This window comes from Sus scrofa, chromosome 6 (genome assembly GCF_054392235.1).
Source record: "Sus scrofa isolate SSC_HxYL_T2T_F1_AM1 chromosome 6, Sscrofa_HxYL_maternal_Yorkshire_Landrace_v2.0, whole genome shotgun sequence".
NCBI classification, from domain to species: Eukaryota; Metazoa; Chordata; class Mammalia; order Artiodactyla; family Suidae; genus Sus; species Sus scrofa.
In genome coordinates this window covers 113,995,589-114,010,619 of record NC_139388.1, presented here as the reverse complement: position 1 = coordinate 114,010,619, position 15,031 = coordinate 113,995,589, and the positions used below count along the sequence as shown (strand labels likewise).

Here is a 15,031-nt window from a genome sequence, read left to right as displayed (position 1 = left end):
AAAGAGACTCATATTTGGCAAGTTTCTAGATTTGGCATTAATAGAGCATGCATCCCTTTAATTACCTTCCACTCTAGCTCTTCTCTTTCCTGTCAATTCAGGTCAAATCTACTCTGTCTTCTGTGGCAGAGAGAGGTGAACCAGGATGAATGTATGGGGGTGGCACTCAGCTTATAGTTGTCATCTGGCATGGGTGGTGTTCAGTGTATTGGAGCCTGGAGGAGCAAGTAATTATTTCAGTGGAAATGACAACCTAAAATGGTGTTAAAATGTCCTAAAACTCAGGTGAGGGTCTGGGTAAAAAGCAGGCCTTCAAGGATAACCCTGGAAAAGTCAGCTGCATCCCTCTTCCCATGTCCTATTCTTGGAAACGCTGAGGGTCAGGCATAATCAGAGTGGAGGCAGTGCCCCTGGTACCCTCCTATACTTCCCTCCAGGTGACTTTATGCGCCATAGTTTCCCCACCACCCACACCATGTCATTCTTCTCAAGAAAGCCAAGTTACTAAATGCATAACCAAATGTGACTCAAAGTCACGCTGGAACAAACTCACAAATCAAGTCCATGAGTCCAAATTTAGGGCTTAAAATTAAAAAACCTAACATACTGACTGCCCCTTGCCCAGGATATGTAACAACAAATAAATGGAGTCAGAGGTGTGCTCCTAAGTGTTGCAGGGGAAAGAGGGCTTCATAGGCAAATGTTGCCATAATGATCTTTCAGAATCTCTGAGAAACAGTGTGAGTTTTCCCAAAGAAGGGAGAGTCACACAAAGCAGCCTGCTGGAGCGCATACAAGTCTGCTTTCTCACAAAGATGACCCTCACCTCTTCATGTGCCCCCAGATCATGGTCCCTTGACTTTGGAATCACAGAAGCCAAAGTGGGGAAACCAAAGCCAAGAACAGATGCTCCCTCAACATTGCAAAGCTGCAAGACTCTGAGCCCAGAAGAGAGTTTGTCTATTCTGATTGCTGGTCTAGAATGTCCTATATACCAAGGCAAGCTGATTTTAAACATTTAAAAAAAAAAAAAAAAAGGAGTTCCCATTGTGGCTCAGTGGTTAACAAATCCGACTAGGAAACATGAGGCTGCGGGTTCGATCCACGGCCTCACTCAGTGGGTTGAGGATCTGGTGTTGCCATGAGCTGTGGTGCAGGTCACAGACACGGCTTGGATCCCGCGTTGCTGTGTCTCTGGCGTAGGCTGGCGGCAACAGCTCCGATTAGACCCCTAGGCTGGGAACCTCCATATGCCATGGGTGCAGCCCTAGAAAAAACAAAAAGACCAAAAAACAAACAAACAAACAACAAAAAAAACCCCACACACACTCATTTGGATGTGACTCAACTGAAGCTGGAGTTCAAATAATCCCAACCCTCTGCTCTGTATTTAGCCATGAAATACTTTCCTTAGTGTTAGGCATTCAAGGTGCCCCAGTAAAGAACACATTGAGCTTCTGAACCAACAGAGGTGGGAGATGGAAACATGACCCTCAGAGGTGGGAGCAGCAGTTGTGATTTTACCCATGGGCAAGTGCGCCCTCCTACTGCTGACTCCCGAGATTGCACTGACTTGCATAGAGCCTGTCCTGAGAAATGTGCACAATGGGAAACATACCAGATTTCAGCTCCCCAGGCAACCTCCCTCCCAGGGAGAAAAGGGAATGGGCCTGGGATACATGAACGAACTCCATTCTCCCTCCAAACCACCTTCAGGTTAAATCACTCTTCTCCCTGTTCTGGGAGGAGTGAGAGAGGGTCAGAGAGAGAGATCAGGCAGGAGCACTGCTGGCGAAACTCCTCCACGTGGAGGAAACGTGGGGAGACTAAGAGCAGGAGGAGGGAGGGCAGATTAGTCCTCTCCCCTGATTCACTAAGAGCCGCAGTCTCTTAACCCTCAGTATAGACACAGAAATATCACAAATGACAAATTTCATGCAAAGTGCCTGGCACTGTGCCTGGAATATGGTAGGTGCTCCAAAATAAGAGTTCTTAGGATAGAGCAGAGGAAGTAGAAGGAAGAGGGGGTGACGCAGGGGGAGAGGGGTGCAACCCAATTTGGTGGGTTAGGAGGTGGAGGACACCCAGGCCAGAAAGCCTGGAAGTGTGAGACTGGAGCTCATGTGGCATGTGCGGCAGGCAGCCTGGCTGGGACCCACACGGGACCGTGAAGATGGGATGCTTCAGGAACAATGTGTGTCTGTAATGTGCTGGAGCTGGAGTCCCTGTAACTCAGTGCTGTGCTGAATGAAGTGGAAGAAATGCTATTAAATCCATGACTCCATGAGGTAATAATATTCCCAGCGAGCCCACGCCTACAGAAATACACCCAGCAAGCAGGCTTTCCAGGAGCCCCCTCTAAGTTATAACAAGCTGCCTATCTCCTGCTGCCAGGATGCAGAGAAAAAATGAAAACCAGTTACCAACTACATTATAAACTTAGTGACCTGCTTCACCTCCCTTGGTCTAGTGACGAGCTTGGCTGCCTTTTGGGCACGAAGAAAGAAACATAAGGCAAGGATTAAGTTTCCTGGCTTTTGAAGGCATCAAGAGTCAAAAATGCTTTCAGCTGGCATTTCTCTCTGTTACTCAGTCAGCTTTGATGGATTTATTTTCTTTGCCCTACTTCATAGAAGTTACTGGGGCCAATTACAGCAAAGATGATCGCCAGGGAGATTTTATGTGGACACTAGGTGGCGCTGTCTCCCCAGCTGTTTCAGTTCTCTTTTCAAAGTGCAAAGACTGGTTTCATTAAACACCTCCTTAGAGCTTTCTAACTTGCAATAAGAGTGAGAAATTCAATGGTCAGAAAGGCACTTACTTACTTTCTCCAATCTGTGGGTCTCTGAGCCCCGAGAGAGCGGTAGAATCCTTTATACACTTCACACTCTCACAATTTTATTTCTCTCTGTTGCATGTGAAGCAATTAGAAAGTAGCACCGTATTCAGATATTCATAGTCAGCAATCGGCAGTCTTATTCATTTTAGACTCGTGCATTTTGACTCATTTTACAAGGCTTTTCTTACTGCACATTACAAATGGCTTTCCAATTTATTTATTTTTTAAATTCTGTAGCAGTATCCTCCACTTGAGGACATTTCTATTTCTTTTAAAAGATCAGGATCTCTCATACAGATTGGAGTCTAAAAACTTGGCCAGGAGACTGTGAGTCTTGCAGCTCTGGAATCATTTTCCTCTGGGATTTATAAAGATAGCAGCAATTTGAGGGGGAGGGGTCCTGCCATGAAGAGAATTGCCTCAATGATGTTAAGCCCCTTTGCTAAAGTGATACAGAATCAAAGATACAATTGGGCCCTAGGCCTCCTGATTCCTGATGCAATCTTTCTTTATGACACTCCACTGTCTCCTTAAGTCCAAATATCTACACATGCCAGAATGATAATACATGTTACATGTTGTTTAAAATTTTTTGCTGAGATATCTGTAATTCTAAATAGAAACCCAGTGGCTTCTAAGCAGCATGTGTAGATTTAAGAGAAGAACAATATTCTAACTTCTGGCAAAACATCAAGTATCAAGAATATTGCTTACCAGAGCTGACTTTATAAGGATGCCGCTGGGGGACCAGCAAGCTGCCTCGTTCCAAACATCTGCCATGGGCCCTCCCAGGGCCAAGGAGCTGGGTGGCAGAGTCCCAGACTTTTCTCTGAAGTGCTCCCAATTCTCTCTCTCGCTCGCTCATTCTCTCGCTCTCTCTCTCTCCCTGGAGAGTCCTGCCTCCCGGAGCAGAGTTATCAGAGCATAGGCTTAGACTACCAGCTTCTGACCACAAAATCCTCACCCTCTAAGAGGAAAAACGAATAGATTCTTATATTTAAAATCTGTGTTTTCCTTGGTATTTACAAACCTTACAAATGTGGCTTGTACATCTCGTCAATTTTAGATTGGTGTGTATTTTGCATAGTCTCTAGTCTCGGTTACTAAAGGATTAACATGATTCTCAAGGAAAGAGCCCAATCTGGTCCCTAATATATGCTCCCTGTTTTCTTGTAGAAACTGGAAGGCTGCACAGTTTTCTCTATAATAAGCTGCCTGGTTCCACCAACTGGGGCTTTTCTTCTTTATGAGACAGACTGCTCAGTCCCAATTACAGGTATTACAGGTCTAATATTTCAAGAGGTTTCTTTCTCCTTTTTATTAATGAAGTATGAAAGTCTTTATTAATACCACTAGATACCAATTTTAAATCAATTAAAACTGAAATTTGAGGGTCGCTGGGAAGGGAGCGATTGAGGAAGTAAGTTTCTCATTTCCCTGGGATATAAAATAAAATGCATGTGATTCATTCACTTGTTCATTTATTCACAGAATATTGTGGCACACTTATTTCATTACATATGGAACATTTATTGTATTATGCTTATGATACATCAGGAACTGATCTTGTCTTGGAGGGAGACAATGAAGAAACACACCCACTCGGTCCATAAGTATACTGTGAATAAGTAAATGAATAAAGAATGAATGGCATTTATATCATTTTGATTCAATTTTAATTTATGTCATGTTATATACTCTGGCTACAAAATTCTTCTCTGCCCTGGGTTCAAATGCTTTCTACTTGACCTGAGTTCTCTTATGATAAATATGTACAATATAACCCTCCACCAATGACCAGCATGTCATCCTTGTGGCAGTCCAGCCTTTGAGGCCACAGTCCCCAAAGTTATGAAATCAGATGTCTACAGAGCGAGGGTCATTATATGAAGAGGGAATCAGGCTGGGGTAGGCCAGGACCCAGGCAAACAGGAGAGCAGAGCTCATCTATCTTCCAAACGGGACGCAGCTGATGGTTGACTTGGGGGAACCAGGCTGCATCGTGAGATCTTCGGATTAGATCTACATTGCTCCATGAAATCCCTCATTTCTTTTTTTTTTTTTTTTTTTGTCTTTTGAGGGCCCCACCCAAGGCATATGGAGGTTCCCAGGCTAGGGGTCTAATCAGAGCTGTTGCCACAGGCCTACACCACAGCCACGGCCATGCAAGATCTGAGCCGTGTCTGCGACCTACACCACAGCTCACGGCAACGCCGGATCCTTAACCCACTGAGCGAGGCCAGGGATCGGACCCAAAACCTTGTGGTTCCTAGTTGGATTCGTTTCCGCTGCTCCATGGCAGCAACTCCAATCCCTCATTTCTTAATATATGATAAGAGATACTGTTAGAGCACCATTTGCACCAAATAAAACACGTCTATGGACTGATTCGGACTGTCAATCAGAGACCTCTTATGTCTAGTTTCACATTAAATGAACCTTCTAAAGATAATTACAAAAAAAAAAAAGCAATAGTTCAGAAATACCTGGATGAAGATGGTCTTCTTCAGACCTAGAGTTTTTAAATCCCTAAATGGAAATATTTGATAATCAAACATCCTGTTGACATGTTCTTTGAACATCACCAAACTGTCTTACAAGCTTGTGCAGAAGTCTGAACTAGAAAGGGGTGTGAACCATTACAGGGAAAGGTTACCTATATCATAGTCTCTCTGCTTGTTTTGTTTTTTTTTTTAAATTAATATGAAAAAAAGTGGTTTTTGAACCTCTGAAAAAGGCTTCTTAAGATGTAGAAAAGGATTTTTTATTATCTCAGCAGAATCTAATACAATGCCCCAAGTAAATCAATACATTTATCATCAAAATAAAACTTCAGGAGTTCCCGTCGTGGCGCAGTGGTTAACAAATCCGACTAGGAACCATGAGGTTGCAGGTTCGGTCCCTGTCCTTGCTCAGTGGGTTAACGATCCGGCGTTGCCGTGAGCTGTGGTGTAGGTTGCAGACGTGGCTCGGATCACACATTGCTGTGGCTCTGGCGTAGGCCGGCGGCTATAGCTCCGATTCGACTCCTAGCCTGGGAACCTCCATGTGCCGCAGAAGCGGCCCAAAGAAATAGCAAAAATAAATAAATAAGTAAATAAATAAAACTTCAAAGGAATTTTTGGGTCAGTATCCTCCAATTTATCTCTCTTATAAAAGCAAAGAAAACATTGGTTGATACTTTAGATCATTTTGTCATTCAGCAAACATTTGTGGAGCTCCAAAAATAAGCTGGTATCCTGAGATGCAGAAGTTTGTCACCCTCTAAAGGCTCTTCAGCACAAAGCTTGCCTTTTGATAAACCAGGCTCACTCAACACATATTTATTAAATGGTACTTACTCTCTAACAAACCCATATGAAAACAGATTTGATTTTCTGGTAATGGCTACACGAAGGAATCAGGTGATGCCCTTCCATAGGAAAAAAAAAAAAGCATAAAAATGGACAAAATGGTCTTTAAAAATTATTTCAGCATGTAGGCATCTTCTGAAGGCAGAAATAAATTAAGAAACATTTATTCCGAAACACAAAAAATGATAGAGCTTTGGGTAAGAATGGTGAGAGTCTGTGCCCTTTGCCTGAGGCTGCTCTATATTCCCCTCCCCCAGCTCAGTTGGCAAGAATTATAGCCATACCAACATAGGCTGGCTGCAATAAAAAAGCAACCTTGCTGTCAAAGAAGGATGACTTGCCTTGGGGCAGAGGTGGAAGAAGGGAGCAGGCAAATACCCATGACATTTACAGCTAAAAATGGCAGATTGAGTTTGGGACAGTCTATAAAAACCTGCAGCTTTTCTAGACCATTGTTGTGTTCCCAGATTTAAGGTGAGAAGCCAACCAGAAATTTAATAAGGAGACCCTGGAATTTAGAGCATCATAAAAGGACTAAGATAAGCTCTCCTCCTCACTTTCCTGGCCGACTGAGAAATTACACATGTGCGGAGGAGAGTCTAAGGAGCCTTGGGAAATGTAAAAACCAAAGGAGACCTGAGACCTGGCTGCAGCTTCGAGTGTGTGCTTCAACCACACACAACTCAATTGGCACTTCAAGGGTGGAAGTCTAATGGGTTCAAAGTGCTTGAACAAAACTTAACCCCTGATCATGGGTTGACTACTAAGCTATAGAGAGGGAGAAATAATGCCCCCATCCCCATCTGCCAGTGAACCAGGCTAAAAAATAAAAATAGAACAAATAGGCAGAGACATCAGCAGTTACACACTATGAGAAAGACAAACTCTACAGTAAGTAAGGCAATTATTAATCATTAATCAATCAACCAATTAATCAGAACATAAATTAATTAACTGGAAAATAAAAATGAACCTAGACTTTCTGCTCTATGTTAAATAAAATATCCAATACTCAGCTAAAATCCTTAGACATGTAAAGAAACAAGAAAGTGCAGCCAATATTCGAGGGTGGAAAAAAGTCCTCAGATGCCAGTTCCAAGGGAACCTACATGTTGAATTTAGCAGACTTGACTTTGAATAGCTATTATTAATACACTCAAAGATTTAAGCAAATCTATGTTCAAAAAGTTAAAGAAAAATATAATGACAACTAGCAATTAACATAGATTTTTCTTTTTTTTTTCTTTTTTTTTTCTTTTTTTTTTTTTTTTTTTTGCCACAGCATGCAGCAGTGTGATGTGGGATCTCAGTTCCTAAACAAGGGACTGAACCTGGGCTGCAACAGTGAAAGACTGAATCTTAAACACTAGGCCACCAGGGAACTCCCTAATAAGGAATTTTTAACAGAGAAATGAAAGCTATATTTAAAAAATCAAAGGAGTATAACTGAAATAAAAAATTCATTACATAGGATCAACAGCATACTTGAAATGACAAAAGATAGAAGAGGAAACAAAGAAAAACCAAGAGAAATTACTGAATCTGAAGGAAAGGAAAAAATTGAAAAAAAATTAGTAGCTCCTCAAAGACTTTCCAGGGAATGTCACCCATTCCAACAGGGGTGTAATGAGAGTCCCAGTAAAAGGGGAGAAAGGAGAAAAGGATAAAAAAATTCAAAAAAATTAAAATATCCAAAAACTTGATGAAAAAGCATTCATTTACGGATCCAAGATGTTCAAAGGTATCAAATAAAGTAAGCACAAAAAGAACCACATATGGATACCATGCACAGAAATAAAGAGAAAATCTTTTTTTTTTTTTTTTTTTTTTGCTTTTTAGGGCCACTCCCACAGCATATGGAGGTTCCCAGGCTAGGGGTCAAATTGGAGCTGTAGCCACTGGCCTATACCACAGCCACAGCAATGCCAGATTGGAGCCACACCTGAGACTTACACCACAGCTCACAGCAATGCCAGATCCTTAACCACTGAGTGAGGCCAGGGATCAAACCTGCATCCTCATGGATGCCAGTCAAATTCATTTCTCCTGAGCCACAACAGGAACTCCCTAGAAAATCTTTAAAGTGGCAAAAGAAAATGATTCACTAGGTACAAAGCAATAACAATACAATTAATAGCTGCTGATTGTCAGAAACAATGGAAGGCAGAACACAGTGGAATAATATATTTAAGGTGCTGAAAGAAAAATGTTTCAAAAAGGAATTTTATATTCAATAAAACTGTTCTTCAAAAATAAGGTAAAATAAGGACACTTCTAGATAAACAAAAACTGACAAAATTCTATGATAACAGACCCATGCTACAATAAATATTAAAGTTTAAATCCTTCAAGCTGAAGCAAAATGACACCAAATGGTAAGTGGGATCCATGAGAAGGAATGAACAGTATTAGAGTAAATATTTGGATAAATATGAAAGATTGAAGACTGCATATATTTTCTCTTTTCTTCTTGTAATTTCTTTATGAAACAAGTTTAAGGCAATAATTATAATACTGTAATCATACTTATAATTATACCTACATTATAAAATAGATTAGTAACATACATGGCATTAGAATAAAAGAAGATAAGCTGTCCTAGTGCAAAGTTTCTCTATTTTATTCAAATTAAATTAGTATTAAGTGGAGATTGTGAGAAGTTAAAGATTCCTAGAAAGATACAAATTATGAAGATGGACTCAAGATGGAAAACATCTCAACAGTCATGGAATAACTTAAACATAGCACATGTTAAAAACAAAAATTTTACACAATTAGGAATAAAAGGGAATTTTATCAACTTGATTTTAAAAACTACAAAAAAATTAAACTAATATCATACTTAATGGTAAAAGACTGAATATTATCCCCCTACGAATAAGATCAGGGCAAAGATGCCTACTTACACTACTTCTGTTCAACACCGTGAAAGGAGGCAAGAAAAATAAATAAAAGGCATGCAAATTGAAAGGAAGAAGTAGAACTGTCCTTATACAATTTTATATGTAGAAAATAATGAGTCCAAAAAAAACATGCTAGAATTGATAAGCAAGTTTAGTAATGTCACAGTAATAAGATCAATATACAAAAATCAATCCAGGGCATTTTTATAGAGTAGCACCAATTGATTAAAAAATAAACTGAGAAAACAATTTCATTCACAAAAACATCAACCATAATAAAACGCTTAGGAATAAATTTAACAACAAAAAAATGCAAGACTTAAAGTAAAGCCTATCTAAATAAATGGAGAGATATACTACAGTCATGTACTGAAAGACTCAATGCGTCAAGATGGCATTTCTCCCCAGTGAGCTTTAGAGTCATCACAATTCCTATTAAAATCCCCACAAGTGTTTTTGTAGACAATGACAAATTGATATAAAAGTTATGTGGAAATAAGAAAGAACCTAAGCTATCCAAAATAATTTTGAAAAGCTAATGAAGAGCAAATTTGTTAAGATTTACATTAATTGATTGCAAAACTTACTATGAAGCTACAGTGTGGTATAGGAATATGAATAGATATATAGATAAATGAAAGAGAGAACAAAGAGTTCAGAAGAAAAATGTATATGGTCAGTGTAAGTGTCAAGAAACCTGCATGGAGGAAAAATAGTATTTTCTAAAATTAGCCTGGCTATTCATATATTTTATTGATATTGAACCAGTATCAATTGGATATGTCCATTTCCATGTAGACTTTAAAAATTCAGCCTGACCCTATCTCTCACCAACATAAAATTAACTCAAAATGTCCGTTAAAACTATAAAATCTTTAGGAGAAAAAGCACCATTTAGAAAAGAAGAAATTGATTATTAAAAATTTTGCTCTTCAAAAACCCCATTAAAAAATTAATAGAGGCCACAGACTGGAAGAGAATATTTGCAAAGCATGTATCTCATAAAAGACTTCTATTCAGAACATATAAATTACCCTTGCAACTCCATAGTAAAATTTTAAAAAATGTAAATCACAAAAGATTTGAAAAGATGCTTCTGTGAAGATAAAAAGAAATGGCAAGTAAGCACATGCAAAAATACTCAAAATCTTAAGTCATTTATAAAAATGAAAACTAAAAACACAATGAGATTTAAAAATCTATAAAAAATCACTCTAAAAATGGCTAAAATCACTTGGGCTTATCAGACACAACTTAGAATAGATTTACAAGGAGATCCTGCTGAATAGTATTGAGAACTATGTCTAGATACTCATGTTGCAACAGAAGAAAGGGTGGGGGAAAAACTGTAATTGCAATGTATACATGTAAGGATAACCTGACCCCCTTGCTGTACAGTGGGAAAATAAAAAAATAAAAAATAAAAAATAAATAAAAATGGCTAAAATCAGACCGGCACTATTAAGTGTTGTCAGGTAGTGTAGAAACTGGAAACTTGCATACATTACTGGTGGAAATATAAAATGGGATGGTCTCTCTGAGAAAGAGTTTATGGCTTATTAAAAAGTTAAAGGTATACTTACTATGTGATTCAGCAATTTCACCCCAAGGAAAAATGAAAACATGTTCACAGGAAGATTGTTTATACTGTATTATTCACAATATTCGGGAACTAGAAGCCCTCTAAACTGCTGTCAACTGGTAAATGGATTTATAAAATATTGTTATCTATGCAATGTAATACTCTTCAGCAATTTAAAGGAACTACTGATAATGCAATATGGATAGTCCTCAAAAACACTGTGCTAATCAAAAGAAGCCACATAGGGAAAAAAACTATATATGTTATATAATTCCATTTACATATAATGTGTAGAAAAAGCAAAACTGTAACAGAAAGATCAATGGTTGCGTGGGACTGGGGGCAGTGGGTGAAAGCAGATATTGAAAGCAAATGTCCAGAAGGGAACTTTTGGGGTGATGGAAATGTTTAAAACTGGATTGGGGCAATGGATGCAACAGCTGTACAAATTCACCTAAACTTGTATAGATAACTATATACTTAAAATGGATAACAGATGTCAAAGAGTGAATTTTTTAAATTTACAAGGTATGCGTATCTTCAGATTTCTTTAGGCATTTCCAAATTGCTCTCCAACATGGTTATACATTTCTACCCAGAGTGTACAAGATTTCCTGAGGCTCTATATCCAATACTTGATATTGCCAAACTCATTCTTCTATAAGGGTAAATTCATAAATCATTTTTGTTGTCTCTGTCCTGCTTTGCGTAAGCTGAAGATATTAGACACATTCTATTATTTCCTATTTTAATTATTCCTAATTAGAAACTTATCTTGATTACAAGTTTTTCTCTTACTTTTACATAGACAATACCTACCGTTAGGCATTAGGGACAGCGGTCACATGTACTCTAGGATGTTACTGACTATAGAGCTGTACGTGTATGTCTTGCAGAACCTACATCATTATTTTTGCTTTTTCTGAGGATGATCAAACTGGTAATGATGCGGTCCTATAATCAAGACTAAATCTGCCAAACTAGAAGATGCCAATGTGCAGCTATTTTAATAATTGATTCATAGGCTGTCATCTCTTCCACTCTCTGCAGGTTAAAGCCAAACTATTTCAAGCCATGTCAGTCTATTCTACTGGGGAAAAGCACAGTGGGGGGAAAAATTACACAGCATAACCCCAGCAAACTATTCTAGCTAGAGTCCACAATTTTTCCATATTTAAGCAAAACTCACACTGCCCTTCAATCTCCTTTTCTCTTTAATGCCCTTTATGAACAATGGAAATTAGTATAAGTACACAACTGCCAAGGAGGTATTTTTTAGCTATTTTTAGTTGTCAGTGCAGTGAAGATGATGACAATAGTGACAATAAAGAATGTTTACCCGGGAACCAAAGAATACAAGATGTAATCCAGAATGTGTGTGTGTGTGTGTGTGTGTGTGTGTACAAATGCACACCCACATAGAGAATAGGATTGATCTTTCTATTTAGGAACTACACTGCCCCTTCTTGCACAGACACCTTTCTGTTTTTGTTTCTTGGTGTTTTGTTTTGTTTTTCCTTTTTAGGGCCACACTTGCAACATATGGAAGTTCCTAGGCTAGGGGTCAAATTGGAGCTGTAGTTGCCAGCCTACGCCACAGCCACAGCAACGCCAGATCCAAGCCACATCTGTGACCTATACCACAGCTCACAGCAATGCTAGATCCTCAACCCACTGAGCACGGCCAGGGATTGAACCCGCATCCTCATGAATACTAGTCAGGTTCGTTACCGCTGAGCCACAACAGGAACTCCATTACACAGATACCTTTTTGAATAAAGATAAAATTCAGATAAGGGCTGGTCTCCCTTCCTGCAATATATTCAAAGGGCAATGACCCTCTGCTGTCTGACTGTGAACTGAAGAAAACAGTCTCATTCAGTAAAATCTAAGCTATCAGCAAATGTAGCACAGAGCTGCCGGGGACATGACACATCAAATCTTTTTTGCAGCCTCTACTCCTCTAACACTCCATCTCCTTTGGTTACGAAGTTATGCCACCCAAGTTTAGGCAGATAATACCAGATTTCGAAGAATGTCAAATGCCAGTGCTATCAGTAAGCTAATTCCAGAATGGCGCCATGTAAACAGAAGCCCACTGCATGTCCACTGGACTCTAAACTCCTTGAAGTCAGTAAGCCTGTCTCCATCCCTGGACTCACACAGCCTCTAGCCTGGGGTGGTGTGCATACCGAGCAGTCAAGAAATATTTGAAAAGGATGAATGCCGCTCACAGGGCCTGTTGCTACTTACAGGCTTGGTGTGGGTCTGGATTCCTGTCCCTCCCTGAGCGACACAGGGCTTTTTGCTATAAATGAGCTGCCTCTCCCTGCTTGCTGCGAGCCAGGTTTTTGTCCATCTGCTGCCATTGTTTCCCCGTTTCACAGCTATGTTGTATTGCACACGCCTATTCTTTAGTGGGTCATTACGGCATCTGTCTGCCCACCTTGTGCATGCCCCGTCTCAGTTCACCAGACAGCAGCTGCTGGAGCATCCTGCTCCCCTCCATCATTTGCACGGGTCCAGCGCAGTTGAGCCTGCTTGCAGAAATCATCATTTCATTGCTTGGGGGTTGGCTGCACTCCAGGACCTGGTTACTGGGATCCTTGCCTGCCATTTAATATTTCTATAGATAATTTTTTAAAACCAGATGTGTTACCCACAAGAAATTTCAGTTTCATGGGTGTGTACAAGGGTACAACCAACCATCACCACATATATCTTTATTAGCAGCAATTTTTTTTAATAGAAAGGGATTCTGGAAGCCACATTGACAAAAAGAGAAAAAAGGTCTCCTTTTATAAAGACTGAACTTCCAGAAACCCCAATCCTCATCCATAGTTAACCTTAAAAGAGGAGCGAAAACACTGTCACAAAGCCCATGCACTTGATTCATCCTCCGTAAACAGACACTTCCTCAGGGTTCACGGTCATTAAGATAAAGCACATCTGCACTCAGTACACAGCTTACAATACAGTAAGTCAAAAGTCTGTATATTAAGTTGATTGTTTGGAACACAGTCCTCTGGTCCCTCTGGCAACTTTACCTGTCATAAAAATTGAAGGCAGTAAGATTTGGGTTGTACCCATATTGTTATGGTGCACCCCAAAATTGAGTTTCCATACCTTTTGCTATGACTTAATACTCATGGCCTTTGTTACAGCTATTTTCCTAACATTTGTGCTTATTTTTATATAAACTTTATGATATAAAATTAAATTTCTAAGCCAATCGTAAAGGTGTGTTTAACATAATAAAGGGTCCAAATTATATTAGTATTATAAGAACCTCAACAGCAGGAAGAACACTATTATTTAGTGAAATTCATTCTAAAGCTGATACCAGGGAGGCAAGAACAGTCCTCCCCATGTCCCTTATTCCCTCCTGCACTCATTGCAAAGTTTCACTGGCAGCAGGAAGAGAGAATAAAGCAGTAAGGTTGGGCAGCCTCCATGATGGAGAAGCAGGTCCCAGCAAGCAGTTCCTGAGAACTGCTTGGGCCAAATATGATGTCAGGCCATTCTGTAGATGGTGTCTGTCAACAGTCAACCAAGCAGGACACTCGGTAACATGGTCAGGACAGACTTTAATCAGTCATATACTACTGCAACGGGGCGAAGAGTCCAGCATGAACTGAATTCAACTCAACTGATCTGTACAGAAGTGAAGGGCATTTTGAGGGCGGATGAAGAGAGGGGTGGGCAGGACCTCAGCAGAGTCAGGGAAGTAAGAATTACAAAAAGCAAGAAGAGGATTTGGTCGGAAGCCCTCTGGGTCCGCTATAACTGGTCCTCATCAAAGTCAGGCCCCTACCCTTCCACAGAGGCTGGGAGACAGGGGCCCTGTCTTTGGATGTTGGCTGAACAAATAGTAAATCCTCTGGGCAGCCCTGAGTTTTCTCAGGCACTTTCATGGAAGCTAGTGTCACCCGAGGGATCAGTCTTAAGCTCCTAGAAACTATGTTTGTGTTTGTTCAAGTCTTTATAGGCCAAGGTCCAGGCGTCGTCAGGAGAGGGCTCAGAGGAGCCTGGCTAGGGTTTGGTCAAGGAGAAAATCTTTGTCACATAAAGACCCAAGACCCAAAGGGTAACTCGCCCAAGATGAAGTAAGCTCTAAGCAGCAGAGGCGGGAGTGGAGAGTAGGCTGTGCAACCCCCACTTGGGGCTGAGCCCTGCTTTCCAAGAACGGGAAGCTCGGGCATAAGACCCCATGCAGCAGGATTAGCATCAACGAAAATGACCCGGAGACCCAACTCGATCCAATGAAAAATGCAGAGCAACCCATTTCTTTCCTTATAAAGCTTAGTTAAATAAACCTGAGCTGGTGTGAATAACTAGAAGGGAGTGATCAGGC

At 40.2% G+C, this 15,031-nt stretch overlaps 1 protein-coding gene across 7 annotated transcripts in view; it reads right to left on the bottom strand.

Moving 5' to 3' along the window:
• Positions 1-15,031, bottom strand: part of LOC102159243 (uncharacterized) — a 360,278-nt gene that overhangs the window by 171,014 nt on the left and 174,233 nt on the right. The window contains exon 6 of one of the 7 annotated variants that reach the window (XR_014807778.1): positions 66-215. The exons of the other annotated variants lie outside the window; for them this stretch is intronic. The gene's annotated coding sequence lies outside the window, so the exon portion shown is untranslated. Of the gene's footprint in view, positions 1-65; positions 216-15,031 lie in introns of those variants that run through there. 7 annotated transcript variants of the gene reach the window in all.